Source organism: Prionailurus bengalensis, chromosome A3 (assembly GCF_016509475.1).
Source record: "Prionailurus bengalensis isolate Pbe53 chromosome A3, Fcat_Pben_1.1_paternal_pri, whole genome shotgun sequence".
In the NCBI taxonomy this organism is placed as follows: domain Eukaryota; kingdom Metazoa; phylum Chordata; class Mammalia; order Carnivora; family Felidae; genus Prionailurus; species Prionailurus bengalensis.
In genome coordinates, this window is record NC_057354.1 from 94,736,625 (window position 1) to 94,761,348 (window position 24,724).

Genomic DNA, 24,724 nt, shown 5'->3' on the forward strand with positions numbered 1-24,724 from the left:
GTTCACATGTCCTTTTGAAAATTTATGTCAAATTTCTGGCTTTACCCTCTTATGCTTCGGTCCCATATTCTTATCATTACAACATCTTAGGAAAAAAAAAAACAATGTAGTGTCATCTGAATATTTTTATTGCTGTTATTTGTTAATTACTATAGATAAAAAACAGACTAAAGAAGTTCTTTAATTCACTTATGTTATAGAGCCTCTTGCTAAACAGTAACAAAATAAAACCCGTGAAAAGAGAATCAGCAATAACAATACAGAAACAAAAGGTCACCATTATAAATTTGAAGTCTCAGCAATTGAAATGGAAATTAACGGTGTTCACGAAGCTTTCCTAGATAACTGGTTAGTTTGTTTTCTCTACCAGACAGTACTTCCCATGCTAGGCATGATGGCAAAAGTATCCATGACAAATTCACAAAGGGATACACAGCTACCTCTATAATAAACAAGTTGAAGCAGAAACTGGTAGCATCATCACGTACAGCTGAGCTGAAACTCCTTAAGAAAGCAATCTGAATAACCTTGTCACATCCATTTTCCACACTTTTCCTTTGGCAAGCGCTCTATGTCCCCGTGAAGCCTCATTTCCCCATCTATTGCCAAAGGCTACCATTTCATATCACACATCAAAGCGTGAGAAATGTCAAGGTAATGAAAACTGACACCGTGGTAAAGAGAAGGTGAGCCACAGCCATTGTGGGGAAAGTGAGGTCAAGGTCCTTTTCAGAAGAGCAGTGCATCATCCTGGCTTTCCTGCAGCTGTGTTTGCCCAAGAGCTGGACTCTACAACAAGAATATGCCTCTTGAATAGCAGCCACAGAACACAACTTGGGATTCAAAATGAATTCAATGGCAAGATAGGCAAAGCAGCTTCTATATTCAAAACCAAAATCACCCTTGACCTTGAATGGTTTATTATGTATTTGAAATATCCCTGGCTTAACTTAATAAACTGACCATTGAACTTTTATCCATACATCTGGCCAAATGCATTTAAATCTTCTCAAAGAGAATTATATGTTAAATTATGAATTTGGCTTACTAGCTACCTCTTGCAGAAACAGAGCCATATAAGTAAAGACTTTGGGAGTCTGAAGGCTTTGGTTCTTATACAGATCAAACTCTGGGTCTTTGGCCAAGTCACAGAATTTCTTTCTCCAGTTTTCAATTTCAAAGAGTGAACTCTATTTCAGACCTTGAACTTTTGTGTAGTCCTATTGCCAGGGACTCTCTTATGCAAAGACAAATGTTGGTGCCAAGTCCAAAAAGGACACCAGGAATAGTGATGTAGTTGAGGTAGTCAAAGATGGTCATTTATAATGACTGATTTCAACAGTGAATCTACATACTGTTACAAAGCCTTCAAATGCTGTATAGGTGAGATACTTGTGTTTGCTCAGAGGCAAAATAACTCCAAAAGGAGGATAATTTTAGGACAAAGAAGATTAGTATTCTTATTTAGGGTGAGGAATACCTCTTGATTGAACATTCAGAGGTTGTATCTGGATAAAAAAGTACGCAGTAACAGGAGTGAAGATAGAAATCTAACCAGCCAAGGAATATGTGCTTTTATAAAGAGGGTCTCATGCCATCCTTTTCTTTAGACTTTTTGCACTATTGTTATTTGGTACTTTATCAGGATTATAAAGTAATTTTTTTAATGTTTATTTATTTTTGAGAGAGACAGAGACAGAATGCAAGTGGGTTAGGAGCAGAGAGAGAGGGAGACACAGAATCCGAAGCAGGCTCCAGGCTCTGAGCTGTCAGCACAGAGCCCGATGCGGGGCTCGAACTCACGAGCTGTGAGATCATGACCTGAGCTGAAGTTGGATGCTCAACCTACTGAGCCTCCCAGGCACCCCACTTTATCAGGATTATAAATAGTACCAAACTTGCTGTCTTGCTCTATTTCTTATTCTGTTCTGGTTTAAGTTCAAATTCATATCCCTACATCGTTGATACTGGAGGTAGAACAAGACACTAGAAAGCATCCCACCCCCTGTCATCTATACTAATTACTAATACTAATAATTACTAACTAGTAATTCACCATTACTCAGTTCCCCACCCATGCATGAGCTATGACTTCAGCAGTGCTATGTACTCGTTTGTCATATTCCCTCCAATTCTGAATTAGTCCCTCTCACCAAAGACCAAGTTATTTTTAAAAAAAAAAAACTTTAGTTTTTGGGGTGCCTGGGTGGCTCAGTTGAGTGTCCAACTTCAGCTCAGGTCATGATCTCATCATTGGTAAGTTAGAGCCCCATATTGGGCTCTGTGCTGACAGCTCAGAGCCTGGAGACTGCTTTGGATTCTGTGTCTCCCTCTCTCTCTCTCTCTGCCCCTTCCCAGCTCAGATTCTCTCTCTCTGTGTGTCTCTCTTTCTCTCTCTCTCTTTCAAAAATAAATAAACTTAAAAAAAAAAACCTTTATTTTTAGAACACTTTTAGATTCACAGCCAACTGAAGGAAAAAGCAGAGTTTCCCATAAACTTTGTGCCCCCATGCAATGCAGAGCCTACCCCATTATCAACACCCCCCACTAGAGTTGCATATTTGTTATAGCTGATGAACTTCACTGACACATCATTACCACCCAAAGTCTATAGTTCACATTACAGTTCACTCTTGGTGTTATATGTTCTATGGGTTTGGACTTATGTATAATTACATGTATCTATTATTAAGGTATCATGCAGAGTATTTTCACTGTCTTAAAAATCCTTTGTTCTGTGCTTATTCATCTCCCCCTGACAACCTTTGGTGACCACTGATCTTTTACTGTCTGCACAGTTTTGCCTTACATATTTGGACTCAGAGAGTATGTAGTCTTTTCATATTGGCTTCTTCCACTTAGTAATATGCGTCTAAGGTTCTTCCCTATTTTTTTTAATGGTTTGGTAGCTCATTTCTTCTTAGCACTGAATAATATTCTATTGTTTAGGTGTACCACAATTTATCCTACTGAAGGGTATCTTGGTTGCTTCCAAGTTTTGGCAGTTATGAGTAAAACTTCTATAAAAATCCATGTGCAAGTTTTTGTATGGACATAAGTTTTCTCGTCCTTGGAGTAAACACCAAGGAGTGCAATTGCTGAATCCTGTGGTAGTATGTTTGGTTTTGGTAAGAAAATGTCAAATTGTATCCCAAAGTGGCTGCACCATTCTGCATTCTCACCAGCAATGAGTGTTCCTGTTGTTCCACATCCCCATCAACATCTGGTGGGGTCATGTAATGGATTTTGACCATTCTAATAGATGTGTATGTCACTGTTGTTTTCATTTGCATTTGTTGCTTTCATTTGCATTTCCCTAATCTCATATATTAAACATCTTTTCATATGAAGTTCTGTACTCAAAAGTAGAAAATTTTTTAAATTTTTTTTGAAGTTTATTTATTTTGAGGGAGAGAGCAAGCAGGGTAGGGCCAGAGAGAGAGGAGAGAGAGAAAATCCCAAGCAGGCTCCACACTGTCAGCACAGAGCCTGACATGGGGCTTGAACTCACATATGTGAGATCATGACCTGAGCCGAAATCAAGAGTCAGATGCTTAACTGACTGAGCCACCCAGGCTCCCCAAAACTAGAAAATATTGAAAATAAAAGAGTAGTATTAATGTTCTCTTCAGGGATGTGTCCTATTTTTGTAAACTCCAACTAGGTACTTAAATATTTAATTCATTAGTCCATCAAATATTTAGTGACCACCTATTTTCAAACTGGAAGAAAACATCTTTTTACACATGAAGAGGTAACTGTTTCTTAAAGACAATAAATGATATGCCTGATGAGGGGCACCAACAATAAATAATACATTTGTTCAGAGGATTAAGAACTTCAAATTGGAGTTCAGAGAATGTTTTGTGGGAGGATTCAAACATAAAAACAGTACTGGAGGAGGTATCCCATGAAAGGCAGAGTGATATTTGCAAAGACAAAGGATGAGTCATTTTCCCTATGGATCCTCTACTAATCCTACTCTCCTCCCTACTCAGTGCTTAACAACCTCCAGAAACCAACTTTTGCTTCTCTTCATTGGTGTGGAACATAAATCTCAACCACCACTTACTAGCTGCATGACCTTGGGCAAGTCATTTAACCCCTCTGAGGTTCAGATAATAAATTTGTAAATTGAAAGTAACATCAGCTACCAGTTTGTTCCAGGGATTAAAAGACTACATGTATACAAAAGAAACCAGCACAATGATTTGTTTAGAACATAGAAGCCAGTCAAAAAGTATTTCCTTTCCTTTTGCCTATTCAGAACTTTTGTTTACCTAGTGCCAAGGCATTATAAATGTACAGGGAAAAAAAAGAGTATGTGAGTGGGAGTAAGCCCCAAGTTCTATTCTTGACTTATCACATAACCAGCCGTGTGGTCTGGGGTGAATAATTCTGGTTTGCCTCAGTTCGTTTTCCTGTGAAATGAGAAGGATGGCCATGAACTCTAAGGTTGCTTCCAGCTCAGTGATTCAAGACTTTGTACTGCTGAACATCACCTAGGGAATGTTTTATCATAAAACACAATGAAGAAAGATAAGCAGCACTGCCAGAGGCCCTGTGTTCCCCTATCACCTTTTCATTACCCAAAGCATGTTTGGAAGATACTATTTTTCTGGAGAGGACACATTTCAGACTGGTATAGCCTCTGACTCAGACATCAGACCAGTGGTCTCCAGCAGGGCTTTCCAAAATCTGGCTCCATGAGAAGGCAAGGACACCACACCTTGCCAGAGGACAGGCAAGCTGGCAGGATCATGCCACCCCAAAAGATAAGGATTCTGGAAGCAGATACTTCACCGGCCTTCTGCAGCTGTATGGAAAAAGGAACATGGTTGATGGATTTCCACCTTTCACAAAGCAAGGAAACATTTGCCTTTTACTTGTTTTTTCAGCCTGTGTGGGGGCTTTTCCTGAGCAAGAGTGCCTCCGTCTCAGGTGGGGACACACTGCCACCTGCTGGCTCCATGCTTTTTTACACCAAGGCGTGCTTTCTTAGGCCAAAGCGATGTAGACTGTCCCAGACAGCCTATTAGACATATCAGAAAATACCAATAGTTTATAATCTACTAATTATGAGTGTATGATCAAAAATTGAGATCCTCAAAGAGTAAAAAAGCACAAGGGAATCCCTCTGTGGATATTCAAGGTCATATGTTTGAAAGAGATCTTCACTAAAATTAACAGCCAAGGATAATTGAGGATTCCTTCCATAATTTCAGCATCTCATTTATGTTTAATAGGCATTTTTTAACATGGACGAGTATTTTGAATACATTATGTCATGTGATGTGGAAAGAGCTTTATGACACGTGGTACTTATTCATTTACTATTTACATATACGGCAAGAGACAGTTAAACTGCATTCTTGTTAAGCACTTCTGGCATTTGGTACTATCAGTAATTCAGATTTGCCCTCATTAATTTACACGATTAGGCTCCGTGATTAATCTTCTACTATTGGAATGGTGCAGAGGTTAAAAGTTAATACAGATATAAATGGAACAAGCTCTGTAATTTTATCAGGAAAGTGGTTTGAGGCTAAGAGTTCAGGAACATTTTATTTGAAATGGCTTTTGTGTTTCTCCATCACTGACAGTATTCTTTGGGTTTGGAACCTTTAATTGCCTTTACCCCCTCCCCCTAAATTGTTCAGGGTGTGTGATGGGTATTGTTGTCAATGTCCACACTAGTGCTTGATATTTAATAGTGAAGTGGCCGTCTTCCCTTTTCACCTTGAAATTTGGTCCACAGCAGAAATGATACTGAGATTTTTATGCCAGGCAAATCACGTAGCTCCACATTGCTTTGACTTCCCCCATTTTGAAGCTAGGTTTTTGCTTTGTGTTTTCATAACCAAAAGGTCCATTAAAATGCTGTATTTGGCTCTCTTTTTTGGTCCATCTCAAAGGAACAAGAAGAAAAAAACGTCTTGGCATTTCTAGCCAACGAGGCTTTTAAAAATGTTGATGTCCAGTCTCAGATCACCCCATTATAAACCTGATGGGGCAGGAAACAAACTTACCCACCTACCACTCTTCCCTTGGTGTCCCCTTCCTCTCTCTTTCAAGAGACAGTGTTGTCCAAAGTATGGAAACATAAAAAAAGAGAGAAGAAAAGAAATGAAGGAAAGAGGCAGATTGTTAGATGCTCCTGACATGGACAAAGAAAGACCAGTGGGCCTGAGATCCTACTTCCCACATGGCAGAGCCTCCTCTGAGTGCCCCAGCAAGATGGGGACACTCACAGTGGATGGTCAAACTGCCGGCTGGACTCATTTTGCATATACAGCTTTTACCCACATTGATCTCCTTATGTTTTCCAGCCTCTTATTTACTAGACTAGGCTGTTGTCTAGTTTGGAGAGGCAGTGCAATAGAAGGGATATAACCCAGCCTTTGGAGAGTCACACACAGGGTAGGCACCCCCTTCTGCCATCTTACTATCTCTGCATTCCTGGGGAAGTCACTTAGCCCTTTTATGAAAATGGGACTCATAGTCCCCACCTTGTTCAGTTATTAAAAGCACAGAAAGAATGTAATTATATATCCTATCTATGGAACACTTGTGTGCCAAGGACTATGCCAAATACCTTGCACAAAATAACTGATGCTCGCAACAACCTCTTTATTACCATCATCCCCATATTTCAGATAAGGAATTGAAACAGAAGACAGACTCAGTAATTTCCCCAAGGTTAAAACGCTGAGGAACAGTAGGGCCTCCCACCAAAGCAGATCTGTCTCCAGAGGTGTAGGTCATTTTATGACATGGACTCCTTGCCTGGGTACTGGCTGGAAAACAGCAAATGAGAAATACATCATAAACATTATGTTAGCTAAGCACATAGACCAAGTCTTATATATCTGACTTCCCAGCCCCCTTGACATTGTATTCTGCACAGAGCAGGCTTTACAGCTTTATGGATTATGTGTGGCTTGCTTGCTTGCTTTAATTGCCATTCTAATAAATACAAACACATGTACATATGCCCTTAACCCAAGAGTTTCCTAGGGTTGCTATCACAAAGCACCACAAACTGGGTAGCTTAAAACAGTAGAAATTTATCATCTTACAGTTCTAGAGGCTCAGAGTCTAAAATCAAGGTGTTAGCAGAGCCATGCTGTCTCTGCAACTTAGTGGTTTGTGGACAACCTGTGGCATTCCTTGGCTTACAGATGCATCATTCCAACCCCCCATTTTCACGTAGCATTCTTCCCGTGTCTCTTTTCTCATGGCTGTTTTCTTATAGGACACCATTCATATTGCTTAGGGGCCCACACTATTTCAGTATGACCTCATCTTAACTAATCACATCTGCAATGACCCTATTTTCAAATAAATTCACGTTCTAGGGTAATGGGGGTTAGAACTTTAACTTACCTTCTTTGGGGGATATAATTCAACTCATAACAAGAGCCGTCTCTCCTCATCCATACCTGGATGATCTCAACTGAGCAAATGAGCCCTGAGAATGCAGAATCAGATAGACCTACATTCAAATGAGGCATGTATCTTTGGGAAAGTTATTTAATTGACTGAGGCCTAGTTTTCTTATCAAGAAAGTGAGGGTATTTACAGCACCTATCACAGAGTGGTTGTGATCTTTAAATGAAATAAGACAGAATTCTGAGCACTGTTTCTGGCACATGCAAATCCTTCAGCCTGACTAGTAGTATTGGGTGCATGCTGCCTGGAGTCTCTACTGGGAAGCACTGCCGTGAAGATGGCTCTCTAGCCTTGCATTGACTGATACTCAGAGCTGTTAGTTAGGCAGTCACAAGCCCAGCCCTTCCTCCAGCCTTCTCTGCTCTCTTTTGAAAACCAGCAAATGGCATCTGCCTGCCCATAACACAGAGTCAGAATACTCTCTCTGATCTAAAAGTTAGAAACTTCACTAGCTTGGCATTATCCCTGGAAATCTAGCGGCCCAGACTAAGTTGACTTTGCCTCTCATCATTGTCAGATTTGGCTTCTGATCACCCCACCATGTGGCACAGGAACTGGCTGCAGCTAAAGGAATCACTGAAGCAATTACAAAGCAAGGGAAAAAAAAAAAAAAAACAGTGGCTTCAGATATGCTGCTGTAGAAGCCAGTAGAGCAAAATTAACCCACCTCTTTAATCACAATTTTGCATCCCAGAATCTTCAGCTGACAGAAATGATAATCATTTGGTTCATTGATTCTGGGATTAATCACTGAAGTTAATCCTGGCATGTATTGATTCCATTTCTGCCGGCTGTAACTAAAGTGTTCAAATTACTTACTCCAACTCTGACAGCAATGGGTTCCCAAAACAAAGGAAGTCAAAGATGAGCTATTACACCTGACAGTTCTGCACAGCACCTAGTGACAGCGTTGAGTACCCATCTCTCAGCAAGAGGAGTCCCTAATAGGGTACGATCAAGTACCTGTTCTTGCTATTATACACTGGTGTTTTATAAAGTTGATCCATCAGTGTCTAGAAGAATTGGAAGTAGTTTTACCTCAAAGATTCTAAACTCAAAATTTGGCTGCAAAGACAAGCAAATCGTGTAGGCAACACAGTAAAACAGGTCCATTTCACCAACTTGACTTCTATCAGAAAACACCAGCTTCTGTTATGCTGAGGTCCTCCACAGTTTCACAGTACTGACCATTAGCCAACAGAAACTTCATTGCAAAAGTAACATTTGCAAAAGGAACAACACAGTGTACTCATCCCTTCCTTAACCTGTCAACGTGAACTGCTGGTCTTATAGAAGCAATGGACTATCTTTTACTAAGCACTCTTGTACGGCCTCTTAAAAGAGAAAAAAGGAAACTTCCAGCCTGGTGTTACGGCTGACTAGTGGTTCCAAGTAACCCTCTCACTACAGCACAACTAAAGCCTAGAAGAGATACAATATTAATGGCATGGCTGATTTCACAAAAGATAGGGAAAATCTCAAAACATGATAATAAATAGGGGAGAGAGAATAAGAATAGTGAGGTGGAAGGGGAACCTGGGTGACTCAGTTGGTAAAGCCTCCAACTTCAGCTCAGGTCATGATTTCACGGTTCGTGGGTTCAAGCCTCGTGCCGGGCTGTGTGCTGACGGCTCAGCACAGATGCTGTGTCTCCCCCTCTCTCTGTCCCTCCGTCGCTTGCACTCTGTCTCTCTCTGTCTCAAAAATAAATAAACATTAAAAAAAAAGTTTAAAAAAAAAAGACCTGGGGTATGAGTGGACAGGTCTTTGTTATGAGGGTCTGTCTATGTGTCACAGGATGTTTTAGCAGCATCTCTGCCCTCTATCCATCAAAGGCAAGTGGCACACATTCCACTCCATTTTAACACGGAAAATGTTTCCAGTCATTACCAAATATCCTCTGAGGGGTAAAGTCACATCCAGTTGAGAACCACTAATTTAACTTTATACTTTTTTAAATCTTATTTTGAGAGGGGGTTGGGGAGAACAAATGGAGGAGGGGCAGAGAGAGAGAGAGAAGGAGGGAGAGAATCCTAAGCAGGCTCCATGCAGAGCCTGACATGAGGCTCGATCCCACAACTGTGAGATTATAACCTGAGTCAAAATCAGGAGTCAGATGTTCAACTGACTGAGCCACCCAGGCACCCCTAACTTTATACTTTTTAAAGCTAAGCATATATGGTAAAATTTCCAGAATCGCCAGTAAAATAGAAATACACCATATAAATTCCAAACAAATTGAGAGAAAACAAGCAAATATTTTTAAAAGCCCAAAATAAGGCAAAACACATATAAAACTGGGACAAGTACACATCATAAAAAATAATGACAGTAAACCAATCTGAATATGTCTATCATAATATAGAGTTCCACTTCACAAAGGCAGCACGAGGAGCTGTTGTCTCCAGCAAAACAACCATAACTGGCAAAACTTATTTAAAAACAAACTAACATTTAAAGTCTCTGGAAAGTGTCTTTTTTTAAAAGTTTATTTATTTTGAGAGAGAAGGAAAGAGAGCACAAGCAAGAGAGGGGCAGAGAGAGAGGCAGAGAGAGAGAATCCCAAGCAGGCTCCATGCTGTTAGCACAGAGCCAGACATGGGGATCGAACTCATAAACCGTGAGATAATGACCTGAGCTGAAATCCAGAGTCAGATGCTTAACCGACTGAGACACCTAGGCACCCCTGTGGAAAGTGTCTTAAAAACATACAGCAAATAAGAAATATTTATTAAATAAAATCTCTATCATGGTGAAAACAGTGTGAACCACTTGAGCCCTCCCCCTCACTTCCCGAATCAGCATGGTGGGATCATAAAGAATCAGAGAGCTTGTTAAATAACACTTTAGGGATGCAATCAGCCAACTCCAAAATGTTAGGAATTGCAGGACAAATGGCAGTATTCCTTTAATGTGTAAATGGCAAGTGACAAAGAGGAAGGCAACATCTGGATTTCCCTGCCCCATCCATGCTGTTTCAGGGAATTTGATGTCATTCTCAACTGCCAGAATAGAGCCCTCAGCTTTGGTGTAGCCAGTCTACTAATCCGTCCCTTTGGTTTCTGTGCATGGTTCACAGGTGATCATGTGATCCAAGGATTCTAAAGAAGAACCCAAAATAAAGAACCAAAATAAACTTTGGGATTTCTACTGGGAAATACAAGTCAAGAGTACACTTTGTTCATTTGGACATTTCAGTATTCATTTGTGCATTGCAGTATGCACATGTAAGATAGGGAATTGCTGCAAAATTTGGACCATGGCAAACCAATCTAAGGAATAAGCTAAGCATAGAGAAATGGTGGATCTGAACCTGCAAATAAATTTTCCCATAACCCTATAACACAATTCTTTTCAGTTAATGTTAGCTAATACATCCCCTTTATTTCACAAGCCAGTTTGACTTGAAAGGTCCTATACCTTGCAGAAATCTTGCTACTGGCATTTGAATGTAGTCAGAGGGACTATGTCATAAACCACTAGGTCATAAACCACCTTTCCAAGGAATAGACCACTTATCAGATGCTAGTTTTCCTCACTGATTAACTCACTGGTTCAGTGAATGACTGTGAATGACTGTCATTCAAAGCCATGAAAAACAGTGAAATAATCAGATATTAGATTCATTGTTGTGTTTTTAATTAACACATGTATTTGATAATTTTTAAGCTTTTGGTCTTCCTTATGATTATGCTTTACATCTCCTTTTCTGGAGATTTTTCATTCCCATTTTTAGTCCAACTGTTTAGGTCAGTCAATGGGTATTGCTTTTCTGCTTTGATGAAGTTAGCAATATCCAAAGTACTGTCAGTTCCAAGACAAACATAGCTGGGCTCTTCCCTAAGGGAATTTGTGGCCTAAAAGAGGACACAGACACTATATTAAAAAATGCTCAGACTGTATCCTAACGTTCATGAAAGTTGCACATAGAGGAGAGGAGGAGAGGAGGAGAGGAGGAGGTGGGGATCCTGACAGTTGCAAAGAGGAGAGGGGAGAGGAGGAAGTGGGGATCCTGACAAGTGCCCATCACCCCAGCCTAATAGTTTATGTCATTTTCCCACAAGTTGACCATCAGCTGATTCCAACAAAAAGCACTACGTTAAAAATATGACATATATTACACGGCATGTTTTTCATTTGAATCAGAGCAACCTCTATTACTCTTATTAGTTACAATGTAATTGGGCAAAACAAAATTTTACCTTAGAAGTTCAGGAAAAAGGAGAGGCAACAGCATATAGACATGCATCAATTCCCAGGTTTCCTCTGTTATCAACAGTGTCTCCGACCATTTGGACCAAATGTTTATGCTCTGCCCTACCCTCTGCTGTATTTTCAGTTTCTGAGTCTTCATTTTGGGTCCTGTCCCCCTGAGGTCAAAAGACGTGTAGTTCTTACACTTTCATTCAATCTAGTAATAATAATACTAAGCTTCACCCTACCTTCCCAAAAAGAAGGGCCCAACTCTGATGTCTACCTCAATTCCTCTTTGTCCGTTTTGGAAATATCTCAACCATGATATAATAATTTTGTAGAAGTCGAACAATTGATTAATTGGTAATATTTTCTAATAATTCAATTTTAGTGGATACTTTATAATCTATCCTTTCTAAATGTCACCTCCCTAATATATTCTAAGTTAATATTTTTTTAAACATTTGAAAGCTACAGTAGAATATTAGTTTTACTTCTCAACACTACACACAGACACACACACACACACACACACACACACACACACGAAACATTTACTCTGTTACTCTGATATTTGCTGTCCTTTTTGATGTTTTTAAATTCTGGTTGCAAACCACCACATGATTTCTCCACCAAAAATGTTTTCATGTAACAGCTCAAATGAATCTAATAAGCTACAGAACTGCAGAAATATTTTCTAAGATTTTAGTTTCCAGTTTCAACTTGGTTATTCCTCTTCTCTAATTCTGCAGTCAACAAGTGGGTATGTGGGGAATTTATCAAATAACATCTGGAAGTCTATCACATAAAGAGATGGTGTTATAGTACTGAATCCTGTCTACAGTGAAATATTTGGATATACTCTATATATGTAACAAAATTTGTTCATTCTATTAATTTCCTACAAATGTTTCTGCTGATTTCCAGTTACTCATTACTCCCAGTTGCTCACAATATCAACTGACTGTCCCTTGCTATTGAATTGTTTTAACATGGCTAGTTTTGTGCTTGCTTTTCCTCAGTGCCCACATATTACCAGTGACACCAACACGGAATCCACAGGGTGATTTTCATTTTCATAATCATTGCCTACAGTTGTAAAACATTGCTGTCATAAATTTAATTTACAAATATTTCAGAAATTCTCCAATTCACAGTGGCTGCCCTTTTTGTTTTTAATTTCATCTAACTAGATGTATATATAGTCCATAAATCTGACAAAGTACACAGAATGAAATATTCATTAGAAACCCAAGTAGTATGCCAAACTTTGTTTTTTAGCCATATGGTGCAAGATTAGCATTCTTATCTTCATGTACATTCTAATATTGTATCCAAAGAAATATACCAATCTATTTCTAAATTAAATTTAAAAATAAATAGAAATCTGTCAACCTCATTCTTGGTTCCTAGTCATGCAGAGTAAGCAGTAGTCAAGCAGACTTGCAGCTGATTGGCTAAGCAATGGGTCAGATGGCTCGTACAATCGCTAAGAGTCTACCAGACTCAAACATCCTGGTCCCTGGAAGAGATCCAGAAATATGGAGTATCTGAGAGCAGGTTCAGATGGATCTCCAGCTGTATCTATGTCCCTTGAAGACTTGCTCCTCTATTCCCAATAACATCATCCCAAATTTTTGCCTTTTCCTTGCAGCTCCAACTTACTTCTTTTAACAACCCTCAGCAGATGATCTAGTCTTAGATTTTAACAACAGTGTTTCTAATGGCAACTGACATATATTGAAGGCATAATATGGCTAGGGTCAATTTTAATTAACATACATGTATTAATTCACTTAACACTCCTAACAGCCCTAAGTTCCTAAGGTAGGAACTTTAGTATCTCCCTTTTAAAGGTGAGGAAACTGTCACCTTAAGGTCAACTACTCAAGATCATACAGCTACTACATGGGAAAACAAGAGATGTAAATCAGAAAATGTGACTCCAAAGGTAGAATTTTGACAGTAACACTAAAATAAATTCTCCCAGTCAAAATCTTCCTCAATCTTCCTGCTTGCATTTACATATATCTAACCTGTACCAGCAAATATATGTCACCTATAGCTGGCTGAATACAACCTTCAACTTCTGTTCTAGAATTGGCCTCCTCCAATAGCCACTTGTTCTCTTTTTCTATCCTTTCCTAACTCTTTCTTATCAGCTCCTCAATGTAAAAGGTAACACTCTCATTTGGTTAATGTGGTATATCGTATTGATTGATTCAAGTGTGTTGAACCATCCTTGCATCCCAAGCATAAATCCCACTAGGTCAACGGTGTATGATTCTTTCAATGTGCTGTAGAATTCAATCTGCTAGTATCTTATTTATGAATATTTTTTGCATCTGTATCCATCAAGGATATTGGCCTATAGTTTTCTTTTTTTTGATATCTTTGTCTGACTTTGGTATTATTGTGACACATTACAAAGAAAAATACCACATTATTACCCCAACAGATAGGGAAAAACATTTGACAAAGTTCAACATTCATTTATGATTAGAGCTCTCAACAAAATAGGAACATACTTCAACCCATATATGAAAAGCCCACACATATAATAATTGATGCAGAAAAGCTAAAAGTGTTCATTTTAAGATACAGTACAAGGCAAGGACTCTCACTGTTACCACCTCTCTTCAGCACAGTACTGGAAGTCCTAGTCAAAGCAATGAGACACGAAAAATAAATAAAAGGAATCCAGATCAAAAAAGAAGTAAAATTATCTCTGCAGATGACATTATCATATATGCAGAAAACTCTAAGAACGCAACAACAAACCTGTTAGAACTAATAAGCAGATCTGTTAAAGTTGCAGGATACAAAACCAACACACAAAAACAATTTCATTTCTTTACACAATGAACTATCTCAAAAGAAACTTGAGAAAACAATCTTATTCACAATGACAACAACAACAAAAAGATACTTAGCAATAAACTTAACCAAAGAAGACTTGTATGCTGAGAATTATAAAACATTGAGGAAGGAATTAAGACAGATCAATGGAAGGGCATCCTGTGTTGATGGATTGGAAGATTTAATATTGTTTAAAAAGTCAATGCTACCCAAGAAGACAAGAAGCTGAAGATAGGACATTGAGGCCATCAATATAGTTAAGGAACTGGTAGAGCAAAAGGGACAAGAGGAATCTGTTAATAATGAACTCTTTGAGAAACAAAAGGGAATAACTAGAGAGGATTATGAGAATGAAAGGAGCTACTTTTATGTGTTTATTTAAAAAAAATTTTTAACGTTTATTTATTTTTGAGACAGAGACAGAGCATGAATGGGGGAGGGTCAGAGAGAGAGAGGGAGACACAGAATCTGAAACAGGCTCCAGGCTCTGAGCAGTCAGCACAGAGCCTGACGCGGGGCTCAAACTCACGGACCACGAGATCGTGACCTGAGCCGAAATCGGACGCTTAACCGACTGAGCCACCCAGGCACCCCAAGGAGCTACTTTTAATAGGGAGCTTCAACTATGCCTGATTCTGCTCACTGTATTGAAAAGTTAGAACAGGACAAGAACACTGGGTTAAAAAGGAAGAGATTTTTAAGCCGTTTGAAGATTGTTTTCTGTGAATTTAGGAGTAACTTTGAGGAAAATACACGTAGGCATCCATTGAGGATGGGGGATTGGACTACTTTCTTAAAAAGCTCAGTATGAATGGAAGAAAGATGCACATCTAAACTCAGGATTAGGTGAGGCTTAATTAAGGTGGGTCTCATTGTTTCAGCTTTATCTCTTCTTTCCCCTGCTTTACTGAGGTATACTGACGTAATGAAAATTGTGTAATTTTTTTAAAAAAATTTTAATGTTTATTTTATTTATTTTTGAGAGACAGAGAGAGCATGAGCAGGAGAGGGCAGAGAGAGAGAGAGGGAGACCCAGAATATGAAGCAGGCTCCAGGCTCTGAGCTGTCAGCACAGAGCCCGACATGGGGCTTGAACTCACGGACCGTGAGATCGTGACCTGAGCCAAAGTCGGCCGCTCAAGTGACTGAGCCACCCAGGCACCCTGAAAATTGTGTAATTTTAAGATGTATAACATGATGTTTTGATTGTGAAATAATTACAGTCAAGCTAATTAACATCTTCATCACCTAACATAGTTACAACTTTTGGTTTATGTGGTGAGAACACTTAAGGTCAACTCTCTCAGCAAGTTTCCAGTATACGATACAGTATTTATTAACTATAGTCACCATCCTGTACATGATACCTCCAGAACTTATTCAACTGCATAACTGAACCTTTGTACCTGTTGACCAACATCTCCCCATTTTTCCTACCTTCTAGACCCTGGCAACAATCTTCTACTCTTTGTTTTTATGAGTTTGACATTTTTAGATTCCACACATAAATGAGATCATTCAGTATTTGTCTTTCTGTGTCTGGCTTATTTCACTTAACATCATATCCTCAGGGTCCATCCATGTGGTTGAAAACAGCAGAATTTCTTTCTTTATTTTTAAGATTGAATGATATGTATGTGTGTGTGTGTGTGTGTGTGTGTGTGTGTGTGTGTGGTATGTGTGTGGATATATATATATATATATATATATATATATAGTATTTATATATGGTATTTATATATTTATATGTATCTTCCCATTTTTTATTCCTTCCCTCTCTTCCCACCCCCAAGCTCTAGCTCTAGTGAAATACATCCCCCTTTTTTGTATGAACTACATATTTTTCACTCTTCTGTGCTATTCCCTTTCTTGGAAAATGCTCAGCTTCAGAATTTTACACTCATTGCCTTATATTCATCTTTCAATATCCAGTTCAAAGTGTCTGCATCTCTGGGGTCAAGTCATACCTCCAAGACAAATTAAGCTGTCTCTTTCCCGACACCAGCTTTTATTTGTACATCCCTGGACTGGTTCATGCATCACATCTTATTGCAATTTGTTTATACTTCCCTCTCCCTCACTAATTTTCTAACCTCAGTCCCTAGTCTGTGAAAAACACAGAGTCTCAGTGTTTTAAAATTTAAAGCATATTGGGTACATGGGTGGCTCAGTCGGTTAAGGGTCCGATTCAGCTCTTGATTTTGGCTCAGGTTATGATCTCCTGGTTTGTGGGATGGAGTCCTGCATCACACTCCTTGGGATTCTCTCTCTTTCTCTCTCTCTCTCTCTCCCCCTCCCTCTGTCCCTCACCTGCTGGTGTGCACACTCTCTCAAAATAGATAAACTTTTTTTTAAAGTTAAAGGATAAATAAATGGGGTGATCTCAGTTGAAAGAATTAAAATGACAAGGGCTAAGATGTTAAGCTGACATTAAAAGCATCCAAGAAAGATTACCACTTACTTGAAATTTATAGAGACAGTGAGAGAGAAAGAAAATGAGAATGAAAGACGGAGGGGGAGAAAGAGAGTGATTGAGACACTTCAGGTGACTCAGCATATCACTCAATGCCTCATTTCTGCAAAGTGAATGTTTAAGCTTCTAGATTCTGCGGTGCAGACAGTAAAAAAGGCAGTTGACTAAAATTTGGAAGAGTTAGGGGTCTAGTCCACAGAGCATCACTGATGATTTTTATGTCTTTAAGAAAGTGATCTAATCCACAATTCTCAGTTTTATCTTTTGTGACATGTGGACATTACCTCATGGTCCTGAAGGGTCCAGGAAAAAATAGTAGGGAAATAGTAGGAAAATAGTACTAGCTATGTCTTCACCTGCTCCTCCTGGAGCTCCTCACCTTTAAGATGCAAAGTGAATACAGAAAGGTAAAAGACTACTGGATCAGCACCAGAAACAAGGAAGTTGACCCACCTCTGCCCTCTTCCCACGCCTGAGTTCTTCCTGCAAACCATGGCTTGAGGAGAAACTTGTTTCTCAAATTGTGGGAGAGGATGCGTATTACAGCAGTAGCATGAGCCCTGAACTGAAAACTGTCCTTTATATATTCCATGTTATTTGGCCCAAAGTTGTTCGAATGAAAAGGAATTGGTTAACGCTCACAATTTAGTTTAAATGGCACTTTGATCAGAAAATAAAGTCCCCAGTGACTTGTTTTAGTGATGGTACAGTTTGGGGTGCCCGTTGGGGTTTGGGGAATGGTTTTTGCAACTCTTAAGCATTTTGGCTCTTTTTCAGAATGAATGAAGTCTACTTATTTTTGTTTTTTTCTTAAATTTCTAATTCATTCTCAACCAGCATTCTGTCCTGTGTTGTAATTGTTAAAACTCTGAGCAACGTATCGGAGCAGGTCCCCGCAGTACTGGGTACTGGGGGCACTGCGCGGGGCTGGCTGAACCTCAACTTCTGATTAGCCCAGCCTCCAGCCTGTCAGGCTTGGCTGAGGGCACGTTGGGCCCCGCCCCAAAACGGATCGGCTTCAGAACCACTACTCCCCGCATGTTTTCTCTCTTTTCCTCCCAGAGTTTTTTCCTTTCTCCTTCGTAAGTCTCCATCTCTCTCACTCTGTACCACTGTTCCTATTTCTCTGTCCAACCTTCAATCTTTCTCTTTTTGCAAGAGTTTTTATGTGCGAATATTGGAAATGTTTCTGCACTCTTGCAAATGCCCACCAGAGGGGGCCCTGTAATCCGGCGGCCCTGTCTCCATCTCTGCGCGCCCTAAAACGACCCTACTTTCTAGGGCTCTAAACACTCAACCAATTCTCAATTCCCTAAATTTCCGTCTCTCCCAGCCCTTAAGGGGCTAGGCTGCTGCCTCTCTAATCCTCATTCGCTATTCTCCTCCCCAGCGCCCCGCCCCACCCCCAAGACCCTGTTTTCGGCTTCCTGGAGGGACCCAAGTTCCCCACGCTTCTTTCCCCCTCTCTAACTTTCAGCCTCCGATCCTATAGTCCCCGTCTCTGCCACTTCCTGCCCCAACTCTCCAAAGAAATGTCCCTGACAACTGTCAAAGATGCACATGGGTGGGCCTCCTTTGTGGGGCCGAGTCCCCGTCCCGCATAGCTCCCCTTTTGGTGACTCGACCCTAAATGCCTACCTTTCCTCTCCCAGGGGAAAGGGCCTAGGCGCCATCTAGGATTCACCTTGAACAGCTGTGCCTCCCGGCTTGATGTTACTCGAAACACCGAGAAGAACCCTCCCCCCGCCCCCGCCCCCATTGCTATCCTCGCCTCCCTGTACCGGGCCATTAGGGGCTCTTGGGTGGGCGGATCTAAGCTTCTGCACACCCGCGCCAGGGCCGCGGTTCCGAGGCCCTCCCATGCCCTTCTGCGCGCCTCGCACTCCTGAAGACCCCCATTTCGTGGGCTCTGGTCATCACCCCTGGTCTGCCCGACATCCCCACTGATTGCCTCTAGTCTTGTAGGCCGGCCAAGCCTTCCTAGAGGACCGCCCCGTTCGCATCCTGGGCGAACCCGCCTTGTCCCCCGCCCGGTTCCACCAGCAGCAGAAACCCGGGGTAGAGACCTCCTTTTCAGGGCTGAAGGGGGGGGGGGGGGGGAGGCGGAGCAAACCCGAGGTGGGAAGGGTTCCACGTTCTGATGTCTTGCTCTCCTTTCTGACCACCGCCCCCACTGTCGCACTGTGGTTAGACCTCGGATGCCCTTTGATCCTGCCCCCAATCCCACCTCCACCCCCCACACCCCCTGTCTGCGTTGTTCCAAGAGCCTCGCTTTACCAGCTTCTCGCTCTCCTGTCTTTCTACTCAAAACCCGTCAAGGACACTTTAGCCTGCTCTTCCCTGGAGGCCCAGCCCCCGTCGTTGGCGTCCGAGGGTCCCCAGTCTCTTTCCCTAGAGGGATGGGGTTGTGGTTTGCATCCCTCGTCTTCGTTTCACCGAGTGGGCTGTTATGAGTGTCCCCTCATGCCCAGTTTAACAGCCTCTGGGGACCCCCAGGACACCCCCCGCTTCCCAGCGCTTCTCCGGTGCACTTTTCCGCAGCCTGAGAGCCTCTGACCCCTAAGCCCGGGCCTCTGCACCGTCTTCATTGGGCCCTCTAGGTTTCCTGGCTGCTCACTTACAGGCCCTAACCGTCATTGCTGTTCCCCAAATCTCGCTCGCTGACCCCGTCCAGGAGGCACCGTTTAAAACTACTTTTCACAACACCTTTAGCCCTAAGATACCGGTCCACTGAGCTGTGCCTCTACCCACAACCCATCCCAGGAGATCAGTTTTCTCACCTGTATTTAAATGGTATGACGTAACTCCTCCCTCATAAGGTGACTAGGAAGATTAAGTGGAAGTAATTTGCCTCAAGTTTACAACAGCCCCTGACACTTGATAAGTATTTAGCATGTGTTAGTCATTATTATTGTATCTTAGTGCCCCCAACCCCAGAGTAACATACTTCTTCGATCTTCTACCTCCAACACTAGGGGGCGTCCTGGGGCCTACTTCCAGTTCTAACCTAAAACACCAGCGCTTTTGATGAGTGTCTCCCTTAGCTTACAAAATCCTCAGTGCCCATCTGCAAGAACTTAATCCTCAAAGCTCACTCCAGGGAAAATTTTGATGAAGATTTTGATGAGAAACAGGAGTACACCCCTCTGGTTCTCATTTCGAATCTGATTCTGATTCTAAGAAGGTCCCGTCCATTCATTGTCTTTGGAGCTATTTTACATCTGTGTGAAGCTTTAGATAACATAATAATGTAAATATTTGTTGTCTGTAGACATGCCAAAAAAATACTGTTGGGAACAACCCCTCAATCATTTGTAAATATAACAGTTTTGCAACCACTTGCAAAATTCATTTCAGTATTAATTGCAAACAGCTTTCTTTTTGGGTTTCTTTTTTTTTTTAATTTTTTTTCAACGTTTATTTATTTTTGGGACAGAGAGAGACAGAGCATGAACAGGGGAGGGGCAGAGAGAGAGGGAGACACAGAATCGGAAACAGGCTCCAGGCTCTGAGCCATCAGCCCAGAGCCCGACGCAGGGCTCGAACTCACGGACTGCGAGATCGTGATCTGGCTGAAGTCGGACGCTTAACCGACTGCGCCACCCAGGTGCCCCCTTTTTTGGTTTCTTTAAGCTTCTTGTAATATCTTCCTGGTTCTCTCACTTAATAATTAAATAAAATATTTGACAGGTTCATTTTATGTCTGTAGTCATGATTTTACCTGTTTTCAATATACCTTTAACAAAACCTATGAGCCCATTACTATTAATTTTCCCTTTTTATGGAACTTAAAACCGAGATTGTGATTCTCTCTGGCTGACGCTAAGAGAGACTCTCCCCAGGTACTTCACAAGTCCAAACCTTCCCCTTAGCATAACTGCTTCTAAAGGACCTCTCAGTGATGTCCTCCCAGGCTGCTGCCCTGGCCACTGTGGGAAAGCAAGCACCTGGAGCTTGCTCTGCGCCCCACTCAGTCCCACAAGGCTTCCCCAAACATGCATCCCAACCCAACCTTTTCCAAGACGGCCCTGTATCCTGCATAGCTGAAAGCCTGCTCTCCTGCACAGGCTTTAGCCCCAATCCAGCCACATCCAGTTCTCAAAAGGCTGTGTGGATCTGGGCCTCCAGAAGAGGGCGCCCTAGACCCCGGCTAACAGCGGCTGACCACCAGTTCCAGGGACTCCCCTCTGTAGAAAAGGCCTTGCCTGCAGTTCTAGATTCCCGCTCTTTCTTCTCAGCTGCTGCGGCACCCAGTGCACTTGCTGCCCAGTGTCTCCTCTCTTCCGGCCACTCTCCCCACTCAACCCCCACCTCCTGATTTGAAACCAGGTCTGTTTGATTGCTAATCCTATGCTCTTTTCTGCTCGAAGACGTCTAAATGCTAGAGACCCATGGAGTTTGATTAGTGGAGCCTCTCCAATAGTAAATAATGATAATAATAGTAATAAAAGAGCAAAGCTTAACTCTGTCGTGGAGGGTGTAAATGGATAAGATGAAACAATCCTGACTTGATGAATTATGCCAGCATCCGACAATTTTGTTCCTGTCTCACATCGGCTGGTAGGGTGGGCATTCCTCTTTTGATATTTAAAAAAAATGAACATAATATTTTTGACAATATAAGGAACTTATTCATATTTGAAAATATATTCTTATAAAACTGATTCTCTCTTTTATCCACCCTTTAGTCTTAAGCTACAAGTAGTAGGGAGTTGGAATAGAGGCAAATCCAACTCTCCTTCAAATAATTTAATAGGAGAAAAAAGCTGATTAAACAAATAGTTAAAAGAAACACGTACATTGACGTATTCAATTTTAGCAGATTAACCAGGTGAATTGCCTTTGCCTGCCATAGGAAGGCATTTCGTGAATGGTGGCCCAGAGCTAAATCTAAGGGGGTGCTGTGTTTTTCAAGGGCTGTTGAGGTTCAGAGTTTGGTGATTTGCTCATTTTGAGTTATTACATCTATATCCTTCATTGATTTGGGGGCTGGGGGACAGGTTGCATTAAATTGCTATGAAATGAAAGAATCACAACATCTTAAATTTGGGAGGTTTTCTAAGAAGCAGTGAGCCCATCCTCTGCAGGAGTCCCATCTCAGAATCACCTCTAGTGTCACCCAAAGTCTGTTCAAAGATGCAGGTTCAGGGAAGTCATGCTCTGGACACCAGACACAACCTCAAAGGATATGAGTGGCTAAGCTGATATTCTTGTTGGAGGCTCTGTCTCATTCTGAGCCAAATATGGACTATAATTCTCTTAGAGCCATCTCTGGTATAGCAATAAAACCATTAGTAAATGTAGAACAAAGATTTATCATTAGATTAAAAGACAATATATGTGTGTGAGAGGCAGTTAAAGCCCAAGAAGACAAGTCAGTAAAACCATCTCCTTCATTCCTGCCGTGTCCTTCCTTTAGGTAACAATGATGTTATTACCTTAGGTTCTGTGTTCCAGGCATTGCTGAAATTCTGTCCAAAGTGGAGTGAACTAATACCACTATAATTAATCTAAATTGTAGGCTTTTGGCCTGCTGTTCCTTTCTAGATAATTAAAGAAGCAGGAGAGAAGGTGTATGAGCTTAGACTGGCATTGTAGTGAATTCAACTCACAGGAATCCCTTGGCAGTTGTGTGCAAGGTCCCCTTTCTTTTCTCCTCACTGCATCCTGTAACCAAGACAAAGATTTTCCCTCTACCTCCAGCTTCTTCTTTTGAAGAAGGTAGTTCTACCAGGCCTCCTGTAAGAAGAAATCACTCTTTTTCCAGATTTGAGGTACTTGAGAATCATACCTGCCAGACAGGACCACCTTTGTGATAAGAGAAGTGAATCTGGATATGCTCCAGGAAAGGGGTCTGTAGATCAGAAATCAACACATGTGTGTACATGCCCTCTCTTGCTGGCCCAGGCCTAGATGCCTTCTGAGGGAAGATGACTTCCTCTCTTGGAGAATTGTGGGACTTAGCATCCAAATACATGTGGGATATAAAATGTATTCAGCACCTGGCTGACTCGAAATTTACTCTCATCTCTGTTTACTTCTGGCTGGGCCCCTTCATCTCTCTGACAGTCAGTCTCATCCTAAAATAGAGATGTTAGACTAGACCAGGAATCAGCTCAGTTTTTATGAGAAAGGCCAGATATTAATATTTAGACTCTGTGAGCCACACAGTCTCTGTTGTACCTCCTGAACTCCTCCTTGGTAGCACAAACAGCAGCCACAGACAACACATAATGGAGTGAGGGAGGCTATGTTTGCAGGCCATAGTTTGTGGGGTACTGGACTAAACGGCCTCTTCGCTTGGGTCAGCCTTATATCCTAGGGTTCAGATTACATGAGGCAGAGCAGAACTTGATGGTCTCCCATTCTGAGAGCTCGGGTCTGCTTCTCTACTTCCTGCTCTGACAAGGTTGTCAGAGTCTTGCCGAGACTGACAGTTGGCCACTCTCCTGCTGGGTCTCCTGCCCAACCAGACTAGGGTGCACTGTTACTCACCTGATGCTACCACATGCACACCTGCTCCCATCAGGCAATAGAAATGATAGCAGCATACTCTGTTTACCCTAGAATCGGCTCTACCCTGAACTTAGCTCCGCTTTGTTCCTGCCCTCAACCGGGGCTGCTGGGACCATTTGCTGATGTGTGTTGGTTTCTCCATGTGGAAAGAAAGTCTGCCCTATACTCCACAGCCTTAGCTCCAGTTGTCAAACCTGACCATTCTTCAGCACTGTGCTTATTGTATCTCCTACCCCAGGACCTACCCCAGATAAGGCTTGGTTCCACATCTTAGATCCTTATTCTCCTACCACTGCCCTGCTTAGAGCACCAGACCTGGCTCATTCAAGTGCTAAGATGTATCAATTATCAGGATAGAGGCTCAGATTTTGGTTCTAGAACTGGAAAGAGGTTTTGAAAACAGGCAAAAAAAAAAAAAAGCCCACTTATTAGAAGTATTGCACAAGGTCAGAATTGGATCAAGAGTCAAGCTGACAAGCCCGTGGTAAGCTGTCCCATGTTAACCTCTACATGGAGAACATCAGTGAAGCAGGGTGGCATAGAAATCTAAGCGTTAAAATTGAAATGGAAATTCCTAGGCCTTTGGACTCCTTGGCGTGGGCTTATGGTGCCCTCTTGTGTTTACTTCTGAGAAGTGTAGACTTCTGTCTGAAATATAAAAAAAAACTTCCATTTTAAAAAATTATTTAAACTGTCTGATTCATTCCCCAGTGAAATTGTAAAGAAGGAAAAATTTATAAGCATACATATTAATCCCACATTGATCTCAAGTCTACATATTATCTCATTTTATCTTCAAAATGTTTATCTGAAGAAGGAGGCCAGACAGGTGTTGATCCCATTGGACTTAGTGGAGGCAAAGAGCCTTGTCTGAGGTCACATAGCTACTCTGTAACAGAGAAGCCAGTGACATCATCCAGGGCTCCTGACTGCACCAAGTTTCATATTTTCACTGGTTATTTCTCAGGGCTTTTCAAGTTGAGCACAAACATCCCCAGTTCCCATCTCTCCTGGGGTCAGAATACCTCCAAAGCAAGCAAGAGTCAGTGGCTTCACAGAGTGTGGGGTGTAAAGTAGGAAGCTGGTGTCAGAAACAAGGGTGGGCCAGGATTAATGCGAAGCAGTTAGACTTCTGCATCCTCCCCACCTGCCCTCATACCTGTGCTAAGTAGCTCGGTAGCAGTGTTCTCTGTGGGCAGTGTCAAAGTGGGGCTGGCATTTGTGTTCTGT

The 24,724-nt window shown here is 41.5% G+C and overlaps 1 long non-coding RNA gene across 1 annotated transcript; it reads right to left on the bottom strand.

Annotated features, from left to right (window-relative positions):
* Positions 1-6,610: 6,610 nt before the first annotated feature.
* LOC122467002 lies at positions 6,611-11,830 on the bottom strand. Its single transcript, XR_006292811.1, has 3 exons — positions 11,655-11,830; positions 7,387-7,471; positions 6,611-6,797 (listed from the first exon to the last, which is right to left on the bottom strand). It is a non-coding gene; the product is annotated as an uncharacterized LOC122467002 (long non-coding RNA).
* Positions 11,831-24,724: the final 12,894 nt, after the last annotated feature.